We start from the raw sequence: 15641 nt of genomic DNA, 5'->3' as shown, positions 1-15641 counted from the left end.
GTAGGAAGTTCACACAATGACCCTTGTGCAAGATCAATATCACAACTTTTTCTGTAGTCTTATCTTAGTTCTTTTCTGCTCAGATATTGTGCATTTCATATCACCATCTATTATTCAGAATAAATGAAAGCATATTCAGTTTATCCATTTCTTGTCATTTAGCATGCAGAAACACAAAGAAATCCTGCATCCTGGGAATTCACTATAGTTATCTCAGAACTTTCTTCAGGTGCGCTAAAAAAAGCAATGAGAATGATGTAATCTCCACTCTGCCTCTCAAGAACTGAAAGGGAATTTTGTGGTACTGTTCTAGCAGGAAGAATTTGTGTATCATGAAAACTAGGTAAATGATGTTCTATACTTTGCAACATGTTCTTCATTCACAATGGTATATATATTGATATATATTGATTGATCATACTGTCATAACACCAACCAAAAAAAGCAGAATCATTGCTTTTTGTTTAAATTTTCTAGAATGAGATGCATTCAAAAATAAACAAATAAAACCAAAAATAATCGTATAATGGCTTAGCAACTGAAGGCCACATAGTTAAATAAGCAATTCATGAGTTCAATCTCAGGGTTGAGACAAAAGTATTATGTCTTGGCTTTGCTTGGACATATTAATTTGTCCTGAAATAAACAAATTCACCTTACCATTTAATTTCATTTTTAAAAAATGGAAAAAGAATTTGGCTTTCCTCACATTTAACAATTTGACATGTTTTGACAGTTTCAAAAGTAACATAAATTCACTTTTATTTAAGAATTAAAAAACTAAATACTGGCACAAGTGCACTATGTTTCCCCTCCCCCCCTCAGGCTTTGCCATGAAAAATCATAGGGAAGAGCACATACTAAATGAAGATCAGCTACTCCCTTAACAGTTTATGAAGTACTTCAGCAAGAACAGACAAGTAAAATGGGACAAACTGTGGCAATGGCAGCTTCCCATCATTTCCAGTATAAAGTCTGGAAGTCTTCCCACAGCTGAATACATGCATATTGGTTGGCCTGCACTGAAAGTAAGGATAATGTAGATGTATTATAAATATTGCACCAAGCATTACAAAAATGCCTGTATGTACGCATAATTTACCTGGATCTCTTCTACTTTGTTTTTCTTGACAAACTACCAACCTAAGAACTATGGCTTTGAGCGTCTTTTTTTTTTTTTTGTCTTTTTTTTCTTCTAAGATAACAGAAACAATTTCAAAACCAGACCACTGAATGTTGAGGCAAAAAAACAAGTGAATAAGTAGGCACTACCTTCAGGATGTAAAATAAGGAACAGAAAGAATGATAGAAATAATCACTTGCCAAATCCACTCCCTGGCCTCCCTTACGAGCACAGAGAGGACAACTCCTCCACACGATCAAGCTCCCAGTTTTCTTCTCCTATTTTTTGTAGAGAAAATCATACAGTTTAAACATAAGGTTTCCCCAGGGCTCATCTACAATAACTTAGCTCCATTTGTTGGAAACTTCGTGGGAAGAACAATCCCTGTCAGGATTGCATGCTATTTGATAAAGTACAGATAAAGTCAAACTGATAGCTAAGAAACTCAAATACCATCAGCATGAAATTTGGTGGGGTTTATACTCTCTTACATGCCCTGTCATAATTTGCACATGTTACTCCCACCTTCTGGAAGAATAAAACATTTATTTTTTCCAAAATGCCAGCTAAGATTTCCAGACTTTCCCCCTTTAATCCAAAGTCTGTAAGATCCAAAATTAACAGTAATTTGTTTGTTACACACATCTAAAACTCTGAACCAAAATAAGTCGACTCACTCCATTTTAATGCACTTATGCTATATTAAAAAAAGAGAGACAGAGAGAGAGAAAGGGAGAGTGTGTAAGGCATAGTTATACTCATTCTAGAGAAAGTCCTAGGAGAGTGCTGATGCCAGGGTTCCATTACACTTAACTAGAACTGAAGTCTCTAATACAATTTCAGGGTAGATAAACTAATCTAAAATCTATTTAGATTCAGGACAACATTAGGTGTAAAGTTATTCTGCCAGAAAAAAAAAAAAAAAAAGAAAAAAAAAAGTGATTTCAGCCATACTATTAAAAAGCTTCATTTCTATTTATAAAACATGCCGTAAGTAATTTATGCTTGTAAAGAATGATATACTATGGTAGGAGCTGACATCTAAACATCTAAATGAATGACATACAAACTACTGAGAAGGTAATAGATATACATCTCAGTTTGCACATAAGAAATTTGCCATACACAAGTCAAGATCTGGTTGGACAATGTTGGTGAAACTCTGAACTGCCTCCCAACCATGAATACCACTCCTGTTGTAGGAAGGATGCCTAATTTCTGCCATCTAGCACAGATAGCTAAATTAGGAGATAAGAATGCCTCTACAATCACTGAAAAGAAGGAAGACTCAGAGTCTCTACTCCATCAAACCAAATATTAATCCATCAGGGAATAATGTATGCTGAAACAGAGTTCCCCTAGAAACCACTGGATGCTGCCATTGTTTCTCTCATACTATTGATGGAGAAATGGAACCATAGAGCAGAAGATCAGCTCAATATCGTTCAGTGACTGTCTCTAAGTAGTGCGACTTACTATCCTCATCAGGACTTTGGCATTTATGGAAGTAAACACTCTGGGAGACTATTATTTCACATCACTAAATGATGCCATTAAAGACACCTTGTGTTTAAATGAACGACTGCCTAGATAGAGTGTGAGAAAATAGTATTAGTTTCAAGCCAGTTCCTCCTGGATGTTGCACATCACACCATGTTTTATTCTGGGCACTGGATCACACCTGAAAACTGCAGTAGGGCATGTGGAAGGAGGGAAAGAGATTCTCAGATTTTACGTGAAATTAAGACCTTCCATATCAAATGTTGTCTTCAATGACGTGATACTCCGTTTTGACAAATGAGCTCATAAAAAAAAAAAAGGTTTCCATTAATAAAAGGATGTTTCAAAACAATTGTCTGACCTAAAACAATATGATAAAGTGTTAATAATATAAGCATGCAAAAGATGAGGGGAAAGGAAGAAGCTTTTGTACATGGCACCAACATGAAACCAGCCTGCACTTCCTGCAGTGAATTCACACAAATACTCACTGGCACAGAAATCAGGTTAGCTCCCTCAGGAAGAGAGGTGCTGGGTAAGCCTTTTGGTCCCCAGTCCTTAAAAAAATCCTGAATATCTGTTAAACTTTAGATTATGAAAGCAGACGCAGGTAAACCAGTAGATATCACCTCATTACATGCATTATATGCAACTTTTCTAGGCATTAACCATTATAATACTTCTAGTCTTGCACCAAATAAAAACCCAAAAACTTACAACCTTCTTGTTTTGAAGTATCCATCCTTGTCTTTGAACTTTAAATATCAGACAGGAAAAATGAGAAGAAAAAAAAAAAGAAAAAAAAAAAAAGAGTGAAGTCTGAACTGAAGAAAAAAAAAATGAATACTGTAGAAACCACAGGAAACATTAGCAAAATATTAAAACAATTTCAGATAATACAATATTACCATTTTTGACGGTTGTACAAAACACTCTTTGTTTCATGTGCAGCAGATTCACATGAAAGGTATTTGTTTTTCTCAACAAACACATAAAACAATGGTTACTACATTTATAGGACCTGTCCTCATTTTCTTCAAGCCAGCTAAACCCACAATTTAAACTGTCATTTAATATTGACCATGGACCGGTACGACTTCTCATAGATGTACATGTATAAGCATGTGTGCGCACACGCACTTACATATTAAATTAAATTTTACTTACTTGATCATGTATACAAAAATACTCGCTGTGGTATTTCTTTTTACATTCTGCTTTAGAAAAAGATGAAAGAAATAGTCCTCAATTACACTGAAGGGAATGTTAAATGGAGGGGAAACAGCAGGGCGAGAAGTCAGAAACCAGAGAGAAACCACTCAATGCTACAAGTGTAAGAGAAATATTGACAAAGTAAAGAAGCTTGACGCATTTGAACTCTGAATGTTCAATGCGAATGCACTTAACCCTTGGTAACATGGTGAGTTTCTTGTGCATGTGATCCTTATGTGAAGCACATTTAACTCTCTCTATGCTATAGAGCTATATTTGGTGTTCAATCCCGACAACACCCCCTTGGGTCTTCTTGGATATATATGTATTTGCATCATTGAGAAAAAGGAGTTATTTTAATGAGAAAAGAAACTACAGTCAATGGAAGAAATTTTTCAGTCAAGCAGAGGATGGTTGAGAGGGCAGCACAGTGGTCTGATTTCATGGGGGAAGACATTTGGGATTCATCCCAAGCAGCAGAAGCATTCACAGAGGCCATGCTGGTGTCAGGTAAAACACAAACAGTGGCTGGGAGCAGCCTCCAGCTAACAGCCACTGGAAATTGTTCCAGGTGACTGCTGACCACCAGAGGGAGCCGATATGGTGCCATGAGCAGACAGATTCCGAGCTGAAAACTAAATATAAATGGTAAGGTACTCACGAAGTAGAAGGAGGATACTTAAAGAAAAGTTGTTCCTTTACCATATGAAAGTTAACCATGCAATACATGAAGGGAAGGTTATGATACTGTGTATGTATACATCAGTATGTACTATTCTCCAGTGCATGCAGAAATGTTGAGCATTTTCTCTAAATTTTGCCTACAACCATTGCTTCCTCAAAAATAAAATAAAATAAAACAAAAGACTGAAATAATAGAATAAAATTTTCAAATATCACCTTCATTGTACTGGCTGCAATCAGAAGAATAGTATCTGTGCCTCCTACTGCCACATATCTATGCTCCAGCCTCTTTCCACCCTTCTTTTGCTTACACATACACCTCTACTTATACACTTAGTCCTGTTTTGAATATGGCTTTTTATATCAAATGCCCAGCAACTGAAACACAGCAAGTGGCACATCAGACAACTGCATGCCTACAGTCACACATATTGTCCAGGCATAGGAACCCAGGCTGAACAACTGCAGCCATGGCATAATACATGATTTTGAAAACACTTCACCAAAAATCAGCATCATTTCCTTCTTGCATCAATACACAGAGGGCTGAACAAAACCTGAGGTGTTTTGTTTGTTTGTTTTTCTTAATTTATCATCAGTTAAACGAGTAAAATCATAAAAAGGGCAGAAATAATAAATACTAGGGCAGCTCATACAGATCTTTATAAAACATCTTTCTGGCTCCAAATGTCTTGTAAGAAAGCAAAATCCCAGTGGTACAGCCAGTTCAAAAGCATAGAAAGATACTGACTTCACTGAAACCTCCTGTGAGGACATGTTTCTTTATGGTTTCCACTTGGAATAAATTATGTAAAACACATCAGTAGTTGCCTAGAAAGCTTTAAACTGTTTTGGATATGTATGAAGGAATAAAAGATCACTGAACTGCAACAACAATCCAAGGCAAATTCCAAATTATGAAAGCAGGGGGATGGGAAGGGAAGGAACATCAGAGTACCTGGATGAAATGCAGAACAGTTAACAAGAATACTTGTTCCCAAATGATTTCCTATCCATTATCTTTTTCATAATTATTGCAACAGAGCAGGTAGTTTCGGTAACTGTGCATACAAATTACCTATTAGAAACTTAACAGGTCATTTCCAAAGGTGATTATAGGCTCTGACTTACAGAGATACTCACTTTTCCACATAATTCTGTTCCAATGCCAACAGCCGACCCAAAATTAAGATAAAATGTGTTTCCACGAGACTATGTGGAAATAAACTTTTAGAAACTAAAACCACCACTGCAGAATGCAAGAAGTGGTGAGCACCGCTGGGTCAAATGCAGCGGATTTCATAATTGAAATGTTAAAAAATTTGCTTTGCCTGTGCTGTGGTATCAGGAGAATGGAAAAAGAGGAGACAGCAATTACACGTTAGTGCTCTTACAGTGCCATATGCTATAATTAAATGATGATTACTGTACCAGTGAAAAGTCTAAGGTTAGACAGCAGCATAAAAAGCAAACAAGGTTATTGCAGTGGACATCTGCTATAGATCACAATACGAAGAACTGAAAGTATTTGTAGATAGATATACCTCATCCAGCTCTAAGAGTTCTCAGAACATCATGCTCTTCATCACAAAGCTCCTTATTGGACCCAGTATCTGTTTATTAATGAGTAGCTGTTTGCACTATAACCAAACACACAAGAGGTTTCATACTGGAACGTATTAGAAGAGGATTCAGAGGTACAGGAAAAGATCCTGGCATTCATACTGGGAAAGTATTAGGCACAGTATAAAGAAGTTAACAGAGCAAAATTAGAATAGGCTCACTTAAAACATTTAGGGGACAAAGGTAAGATCAAGCACACCAAGCTAAATTAACCAGAGGGAGCAGAAGAAATACTAGCTTTCATTCTCATGAAATAGATAAATAGAAAAATAATAATAATAATAATAAAATAAAAGTATTTGAACTTAATTGAAACAGAATTAAGATTGTTCTAACTACTGTCATAGCTTGGGCTCGAGTCTTGTCTCAGTGGCTCAGAAGAAAACATGGGGAGAAGGGGAGGAAGGACAGAGAAAATTTGGACACAATTAATTCTTGAAATATATATGTCATTTTTGTGAGTGAAACTCAACACAGAATTCTGATACTGTTTATCCTTCTATCACTTTTTCTTGGAGCACAAAAAGAGACATAACAATAGGCAAAGCCAGCACACCGAGGTACTAGCACATGGTTCAGTCAGGCCTGGGATCTTGTTCATTTGTCTTATGGTTAAAAACAATCTCTCTTTCTCTTTTTTCTGTCATTTCAAAGGTAGACTTTAAACACATGCTCTGCATCATGTTATATCATACTGGAACAACTCCTAGTAATGCTCAGCTTCACTTGTGATTATTTATGTAAAAGCTTTGCTTTCTTTTAAACCACATGCATGTTGTTGGAATGTATCTATTGATGGCTATTCCCAAGCCTTCAACCTGCCATGTCACAGCAGCTGAAGCAAGAGTCCAAGCAGAGTTTAGTTGTTCTGTAATGACAGTAAAATGATAAATCTCTGTACTGAAAACCACTGCTTCATTCTTAACTCTGATCCCTCCTTTTCTTTCACATTCTAACTAGCATACAGCTGTAATAAATGTGACTCTTCTCACAAGCCGTGCAGATGTTAACAGTTCTGTAGGACATCAAGAAACATTTCAAGAATCTTGTAAGTGCTGACTAAACTTGCTTAAATTACCCACATTACCTCCTCCACATTCCTATTCAGTAACATTAGCCTTTCTGAATGTATTAAGAAAAATAATAATAATTAGCATTTAAGCCAAGACATTAGTATCTAGGTCTAAATGCACTATCAGTAAACAAGGAATGTTCTTAAACCATCAGACAACAGATACTGAGAGAGTGAACAGAAAGCAGCCAATTTGTTCTTTGTCAAGATGACTAATGCATTTTTCATGTCTTATCTATGCAAAAATGCCTAAATGGTGCCTGAAAATATATATTTATAAAAATCACAGCTGGATATATTTGAAAGAAAGGATCAGAACTATTGGCAGATCTTTTCTAGTAATCAAGTGGATTAACTCCAAATTAGAGTGAAGGAGTTCAAAGTGCTACCTAGTCCATTCTGATTAAAGTTATATTAGCATTACATCCACACACTGTAAAGATTAAGCTCAAGCCTCAAACCACCATTGGTTCTGGGCAGGAGCCCAGCTGTGCAGGTAGAGGACCAGATACCACACACATTCATTACATAGGTATGCACTGGAGATGCTGCCTTACTATTCTGCCCTCCCGAGTAGCAAACAGGGTCTATTTCTTGGGGTTAGAACTTTCCAAACTTCTGAAGCAGTAGTTTAGCAGTGCAATAACTAATAGAGGTAAATGGCATGAGTATTCTGTTATTACTCCAGAACCCTGAAAATCCCACGTCAAATATCCTTCCCTGTGTGTGAAAACATCACAATTCCAAAACCTACTAGGAAGGGGACTGCTGAGAGATTCACAACCCCAAGCCATAAAAGTACCGCAGTCTTTGACAAGTTCAGAAACAAAATGCGCAGTCAAAGACATCTGACAAAGAGTTTTCTTAGATTGTCACAAGACAAGTGTTGATCCTTGCAGAATTTCAAGGAGAATGGGACAAGGAGAAATAGAATGAACACACACACGTTTCCTGCAAGGGGATCAATAGAAAGACCTCAATCCAACAAAGACTTACAAGTCTGCTCTGCTTCAGATACTTCGTCTATTATGGCAGCACACTCCAAGTTAAAGCCAAACCTTTGAAGAGGCAGGGCGCAAATAATTTGCCATGAAATGCAGAATTCAGAGTATTGTTTGTTCTTAATTTAGCAGCACAGGCAATCAGAGTATAAAGCAGAATTGTAATGTGCTATTTTTAAATGCTTCATGACACTGCTCTTAGACTAATTTCATCAAAATGTCATTAAAAAGGACGTTCGGCATTTGGAGATTAGCAAAAAGACAATAGACTCAAACCTTAAAACAGAAGTGAATATTAACAGAAGTGACATAATTATCTAGTCCAAAAAAATCAACCTGCCTCTAAACTTCCACCACAAAATAAATTTGGAGGAGACAGAAGGGAGAAATGAATTTTAAAAGAAAATAATAATAATAAGAAAAATATAAAGAGAAGGAAAACCCACACAAGGAAGGTTCCCTCACTGCTGCTATTCCTCTAAGAGCGGAAACGCTCAGCTCAGTCATGGCTTAGAAGGCATAAACATCATTGAAATTCAAAGGCAGCTCTGAGAAAGAGGACGCCTCAATTGGTATGCAAGTGGTGTTTTCTCGCCCTGAATACATTATGAACTTGCAGCATGCTAATATGCCATGCTATCATAAGCACCAGATGGAACAGTAGGCAGTATATGTCCCATCAAACCTCAGGAAGATGTATTAATGTTCCTGCTCTTTTTTTCTCCCTTTCCCCACCCCCTTCCCCACTACAATCCTTCAGCTGCGTCCCCAGACTGGCACATTTCTCTGCATCAGTCACCTGCTCCTACAGCACCATTCTCCAGGGCTGCCTCATCTTCTCCAGGTGGTGCCAAGCGGCTTTTCCATCTTTTTTTACGGTGGAAGGTAAAGGCCACAAGACCTGTCGGGCTGTGCTTACTGAAGGGGATGGAGTATGAAAGATAGCATCATGAGATAAATGATAGATGAAGAAAGACTTAGGGCGTAAGCTAGCACAATTGTTCTAAATTATGTATATAGCACAGCGCATATTTCCCCATCCATACAATTGCTGAATGAATTGGGGGGTAGGGGCAGCGGGTGAGATTTGCTGTGAAACTCTGTAACTGAGAAGGGAAAGTAGATTAAATGTCTTTGAGCTCACTCCTTCTTCCATCACACCTGAAACCTTTATAGAGAAGTTGCACACTATTCAGCTGATAGTTAGGGGTAGAGGTCAGGGTTGCATTTTAAAACAGTGTGTGGAACTTGGCACACATGCAGATCGCTTAATTTTTAAATTGGATTTTTATTTTTTTTACTAGACACCTGACATTCTATGGCTATTTTTATCCAGGAAATACTCAGACCTGTGTGTACGATTCTCTATTAAAGAAACAAAAAGGACAAAATGAGATCCTCCAGCCTGAGAAATGTGAGCATTCAAACCACGCGTAAAAAGATAGCTGACAAAATGAAAATCAGCTTTTCTCATTTGAAGTTTTAACATTCAAGTGTTTTTAAACATGTTTGTTTTTCTGAAAGAAATCACATCAGTAAACATTTTGCTAATTTCTGATATTTTAGAAACCACCTGCTGATTTACAAACAGCTCTCAGTATGCATATAAATCCATTATTTTCCTAGCAACATTACCCTTCTCGTTCTTCTCATTAGTCTAATTCTGCAAGATGCTGAGTACTCACAACTCTCACAAACTTTTCTGGAAATTAATGTTGCTTGAAAGCTCACAAGAGCCACGCACCTGAGTACTTGCTACACATATAGGAGTTCTTCCAAATACTAAAAGACTGATTGACAGGCATCTTCCCTCACCCATCCAATCCTAACTAAAACAAAGCAATACAAATCTATTTTCTTTAGTAGTATTTCAAACGAAGCACTTTACAAGCAGAATTCACAAATAACACATTATTCTAATGTATATTAAGTCCAGATTAACTCTAATGCAAGGATGCTAAAGGACTAGATCAGAAATCAACCTTTTTTTTATCAATTATTTTTTCCTCTTCCTGCTGAAATTGGGGTGCTTAATTTCTTTCTTAATAGATAGCTTTGAAGGGAAACTTCCTAGACTGTGATTTGCACTCTGCATATAAGTCTATTTAAGACCATTATCCTGCATTATAAAGTAATTTCTGACACCTAAACAGCACTCAATTTAATTACAACATACTGAAACAGTACAGCTGACTCCCAAAGGAACCTGTTTGGATCTGAAGATGATGATATATGCTAGCTGCTGATCATCTTTCATGATCAGACCCGCAATCAACTGTTTTAAAGAACAGTATCAGAACATCTGCATAATCATATTACTTTGTAGCAAAAAGCCTTTCAAAAGCCAGTAGTTGCACTCAGTGATGTGTGCATATCCCGTCCTTGGAAGCAGACATGTTTAAAATCCAGCAGCTTACTGTAATGACCAAAGGAGACAAAAGAAGGCTTTGATTTTGTTTTAGAAAGCATCAGTTTCTGCAGCAGAATCCCCATTGGGTAATTCATCACGGCACGTCTTCTGTATCTGGCGTGGCAAGACAGCAAAAACACTTACAGCCTCCAAAAAGAAAAACACTTGTGACAAAACTATTAAGCATTCCTGGTGATTAAGTAATAGGCGTTCATTCTTTCAAGACTGCCTTGAACCAGTGCCCCAGACAGAACTGTGCAATCACGTTTGCTGCTGTCGGGATGAAATCAAGGCATCATGCTTTTCTGTATTCCTTCAAGAAAAAACAATTTATTCAGCAACACCCACAAAGCTCTTCCTGAAGGAACACAGAAGTTAACTGAGGAGAGAGGATATCATTTCTCCTGTGGCTCTGAGAAGGAATGCTAGTCAATATCTGACATGCAGGTACTATTTTTATCTTTAGAGCTTTTACAGGCTCTGAAGAGTGGTTCGAAGCAAAAACTTAAAGGCAGCATAAGCTAAAAAATCCTGTTTCTGTCACTCTCTTAAGATCGAGTATCACTGCTTTCCTTCCTCAAAATGAAAGGAATTGGAAATTACTGTTCAAGCAATTGACATGTCAGAGGACGAAGCCAACATGCAAGCCTAGAGCTTATGGCACAGGACGTGGCTCTGTTAGGCCCAGGCAGTCTGCAGAGCACAAGGAAAAACTGTGCCACTGAATATCCTTCAGACAGTAGAGGATTTGCTACATGTGCCCCAAGGACTCTGCTCTCATACCAAGCTCTCAGTGGAAGTTTCATGCTCAGATCCATCACCTGCACAGCAGCCATGCTTATTAAATATAGAAAACCCAAATACAAATTTGCTTTTACAAGCACGGAGAATAAGAAAAAGAGAGATGTGGGTAAATTAACAAAGCAATAGAAATATTCTTCAGTATACTTTTAATTTTAACAGATATCGGAATACTAATAGAATTTGCAGAGAAGTATTGCATATCCAAGTTTGAAAAAAAATAATGGTCCCAGTTATTAATAAGAATTGTGAAAAGTGTAAAATTCACGTGTAGATTTAATTAAAAAATATCCAAAGGACTTTGTTTTTGTTCCTGAAGATGCAATGCAGGCTACTAGTGATTTTAGTGTAAAATAAGTACTGCCAAGAATTAGCATGAATGAGATTTGGTGAAGCTACCTGTTACAGAACCCTGCAATAAGGACTTCTTACTGCTCAGCGGAAGAATGAATGGAGTCAGTATGGACCACCTGAATTCTACAGACCAAGTTTTATTACTGTCCTCCCTCTATCAGCAGAGAAATTTAAAATACCAAGCCCAAAGTCAGGATAAACTGTTGCAAGGATTGCAGAATCATTCAGTGCCATCATCATCTGACCTTGCTAAGCATTCTAAATAGGCCCTTTGTTTTGCAGACACAATCAAATTTCCTTTAACGAGCATCTTTCAGCCTTCTTTACTGTACTACTAACTCTCCAAGTCCTTATCACTCAGTATTTCTCTGGGTGTACCCTCAAAACTGTCAAGTTTTGGATTCCTTGTTTATAAAAGATCTTCTTGTACATAGTTTAAGAAGTTCAAACCAGTGTACTTGTACAGTTCCAAGTGAAGAAAGTAGCTGGGAGAAACAGCAACACCATCCACACAAAATGACCTCTTTGAAACTTTGGTTAGTAAACTTTCTCCTAACTGGAACGCAAACAAATGCATGCAAAGTTAGCAGATATAATTATGCAATCAACAATTATGTGGTGAAATGGACTGGAAAAATAAAATTAAAACAATAAATGTTAATTTGTATTTGCTAACCACAAATAATGTGTCTGGAGCACTGGAAGGCACAAAATCCTTTAAAGTAAGATTCCCTTAAAAATCCAAGGAATGACAGTTGGAAATCACACAAGAGGAAGTCAAAGGAGATGGCAGTTTTGTGGATTATAAAGCAGCTACAGTGAACATCCAAGATGATGTATATACGTTTACTGCTCTGGCTTGAAAGTGTCACCAAAACATTTGAATGCACAATTTAGAAGCAAATATCACATATTAATATTTGTATGATATAAGTCTGTGCACATTTCCTGAACTATAGCCTTGTTGCTGGAAGACTATCTGAGTCATGGGTGTTCCACTGTCTCACACAACACATTGAAGAGCCCCAAATGAAGGGAGGAGGAAGGCCCTCTATGACCCTCTAAGGAGTGTCACTAAACCTGGAGATCAGTCCTTTAAGGAGCAGAATAAGACAGTAGAACTAGCATCAGGAATAGAACCAAAGACAAGTAGGGACTATAATAACGTGCACATGAAATGCAAAGGAGTTATCGGAAAAGTGGGCTACAAGCAAGTACAGAGAAGTCCCATAAAGCATTAGAACTGAAAGGGTACAAAGTTAAATCATAGACATGCTTTGGGAATGGCTTGCAGGTGACAGGATACTGCATTAACCCCTAAAAGAGAAAATATATACCAGTAAGATGAAAAGGGCAATGGACTTCAAAAGCTTAAACACGTTCCGTCTTTTTGAATCATCATTTCAAACCTCACTGGAAAGCAGTTAAAAATATGCAAATCCCACTTCCTAAAATATCAATTTATTAGAGCAAAACCCCCTTTTTAATAGAAAATGATAGTCTTGACCCTACACCAAATCTGCATGAACTTACAGCATACTCCAAGGGTTACCAAAATACATTTTTCTTCCTTATTCCTCAGCCTTTCCTCCCAGATGTGATCAATACTGATTTCCCTCACTGTTCTGTTGCAACAGCTCTTTCAGTCTTTGTCAGCTTGGTATTGTCAATATGCAAAACTGCTGCAGAGCTTGTTACAGCCTGCTTCCATGTCCATAATGAATGAGAACCATATGAGCAACGCTCGTAATAACTGCATCCACTGCTTACGACATTTCCTTTCGAACTTCAGAAAGATTTCCTGCCACCTTTGAGTTAAGGCTTTGTATCCATTTAAAAGGAGATTAAAGTTGCAGACACTGGTCCAGAACATATATCCACATTATTACTGAAATAGCTGGATAATTTAAATTAATGTGGATGTGTGGGTACCACTATTCCTCATGAAAATTTTACAAGATTGCCAGATCCTAAGAGCAAGAAAATGAAGTTATTTTTAAGAAGTAGAAATAAATACACAACTCATTACGCAACATCATGGAAAAGCTCAAGCAAAGCTGTAGCTTCATGCCATAGGAATTTGGGCAGAGATTTTTAGAAGCTGGATCAGCTCAGTGTCTCTGTGGACACTGCAGCCCTATAACAGCTGCAAGAACATCACTGCCAGGTGCTTTGTGCCACCAGGACAGACCTGAGAGGTGACTCTCTGGGATATGCCAACAGAACTGCACTGCTGGCCATAGACCCATCTCAGATCCCTACATTTCTACTGTCTTTTTCTATCAAGTTTTTCTGCAATTAGTGTTCAGAGTGAGGCTGCTGCTTCATACAACTTCACTAACTGGCAATAGAGAATAAATTGCTGGGAGGGAAAAAATAGAAAATTTTAAAAAAAGAAAAAAACAAAGGACAGATAAATCCAGCTTCACTCTGTGCAAACACAGCTCCACAAAATACATGGGGGTAAGGAGGTGCACCCTGTTAGCCTGCATTGTGCCCAACAGCCTGGCTCCCTGGCAGTACACAAGGCAGAGTTTACTCTGCAAGCTACAGACCAAGCAATGATGTAGGAATTGGCTTGATAAATACTTCACTTTTGCTGCCCAGAAGCTCAATAATGCTAGAATTTCCTCCCAAAACAGAACACAAAACCAGCACTAGCACCCTTCCCTATAGTGCAAAGGGCCAAATACCCCAAGTACCTCAGGCCGCATTTCCGAAGCAGCTGAAGGGAAATGCCCAGCAGCAGCAGAGGGTAACACACAGGCTGAAGGGGTCTCAGAAGAGCAGCAAGTCTGAGCCCCTCTGCCCAGAGGATCAGATGCCAACAGAATTTCCAACGGCTGCTGTAACGGAAATACCAGCACCTCTCTGAAGAGTTTCCTTCAATGTGCAACCATCCTCACATCCTGGTATCTGCTTTGGATTTTATCATGGCCTGTTCCTTATGCCGGTTACTTTTCATCCTATCTCTGCAAACCTCTAACAGTGACTCCATCCATCTCTCCACCTTCCCATCAGGTAGCTGTGACAGCTTATGAGATGGACAATAACAAGTCAGTTACATTTGACCCGCAGCTGCCTCAACAACAGGAGATCCTGGGGGATAGGATGCCTTACTCCTGCATGTAATGAGACTCAATGATTTGAAGACACAGGACCCACAGCTTTATTCCCTCCTCTCGAAAGATGTCCATATCCTCGCCTTCAGCAGTATGGCAAGTAGAACTGGTTTAAGAGATGGAAAAGATGATTTCTGATTTAGTTCAGCTGCCTTTTGACTGGAAGCCTCATTCTAAAAGCAAAAGCCATAAATTCAGATCTTCCTTCTGCTCACTCAAGTTTAGTTCTATGTTGTGCTCCTTTGGCAGGAGAAAGCTATCAGTCAGGAGCAGGTTCTCTGGGATGGGAATAATCTCTGTCTAGTCCCACACATTGCAGAATGCAACACAGTGCAGAAAGCTGAGCTTATGGAGAGCTGAGCCAGTGAATACAGGATGGCACAGCACAGCAAGGGCTCCACCAGCCTTGCAGATTAACCATGTATAAATGTAGTAATATAGCACTATGCTGAATGAGATTGTCCTCACCAAGAGGTCCAACATGGCTAACCTGTGTCTGTGTACAACAGAAGATCCAAGTGTTGCTGGGCCCATGGATTTCCCAATTCAACCTCTATTTGCCCCAGCATCACTCACCCTGTGCTTCATTTGACACCACGCCCATTTCTGGGAACAGAAAATAAGCCTGCACTTGTGTAGCGACCAGTGTTTCTAAATAGGCATTGGACATTCTCCCAGATTACCTACCAGATCCAACTGTTCAAACAACCCAGATATAGAAATGCTTCAATTCCAGCAA

General features: G+C 38.3%; 1 protein-coding gene across 11 annotated transcripts in view; it reads right to left on the bottom strand.

Moving 5' to 3' along the window:
* Positions 1 to 15641, bottom strand: part of RUNX1T1 (RUNX1 partner transcriptional co-repressor 1) — a 108108-nt gene that overhangs the window by 53853 nt on the left and 38614 nt on the right. Inside the window, exon 1 of one of the 11 annotated variants that reach the window (XM_015855922.3) lies at positions 14483 to 14574. The exons of the other annotated variants lie outside the window; for them this stretch is intronic. The gene's annotated coding sequence lies outside the window, so the exon portion shown is untranslated. Of the gene's footprint in view, positions 1 to 14482; positions 14575 to 15641 lie in introns of those variants that run through there. 11 annotated transcript variants of the gene reach the window in all.

The sequence above is a fragment of the Coturnix japonica genome, chromosome 2 (assembly GCF_054131305.1).
Source record: "Coturnix japonica strain WE chromosome 2, WE-NBRP24, whole genome shotgun sequence".
NCBI classification, from domain to species: domain Eukaryota; kingdom Metazoa; phylum Chordata; class Aves; order Galliformes; family Phasianidae; genus Coturnix; species Coturnix japonica.
Note: the sequence above shows the minus strand (reverse complement) of the source record. Positions and strands in the feature narration are given on the sequence as shown.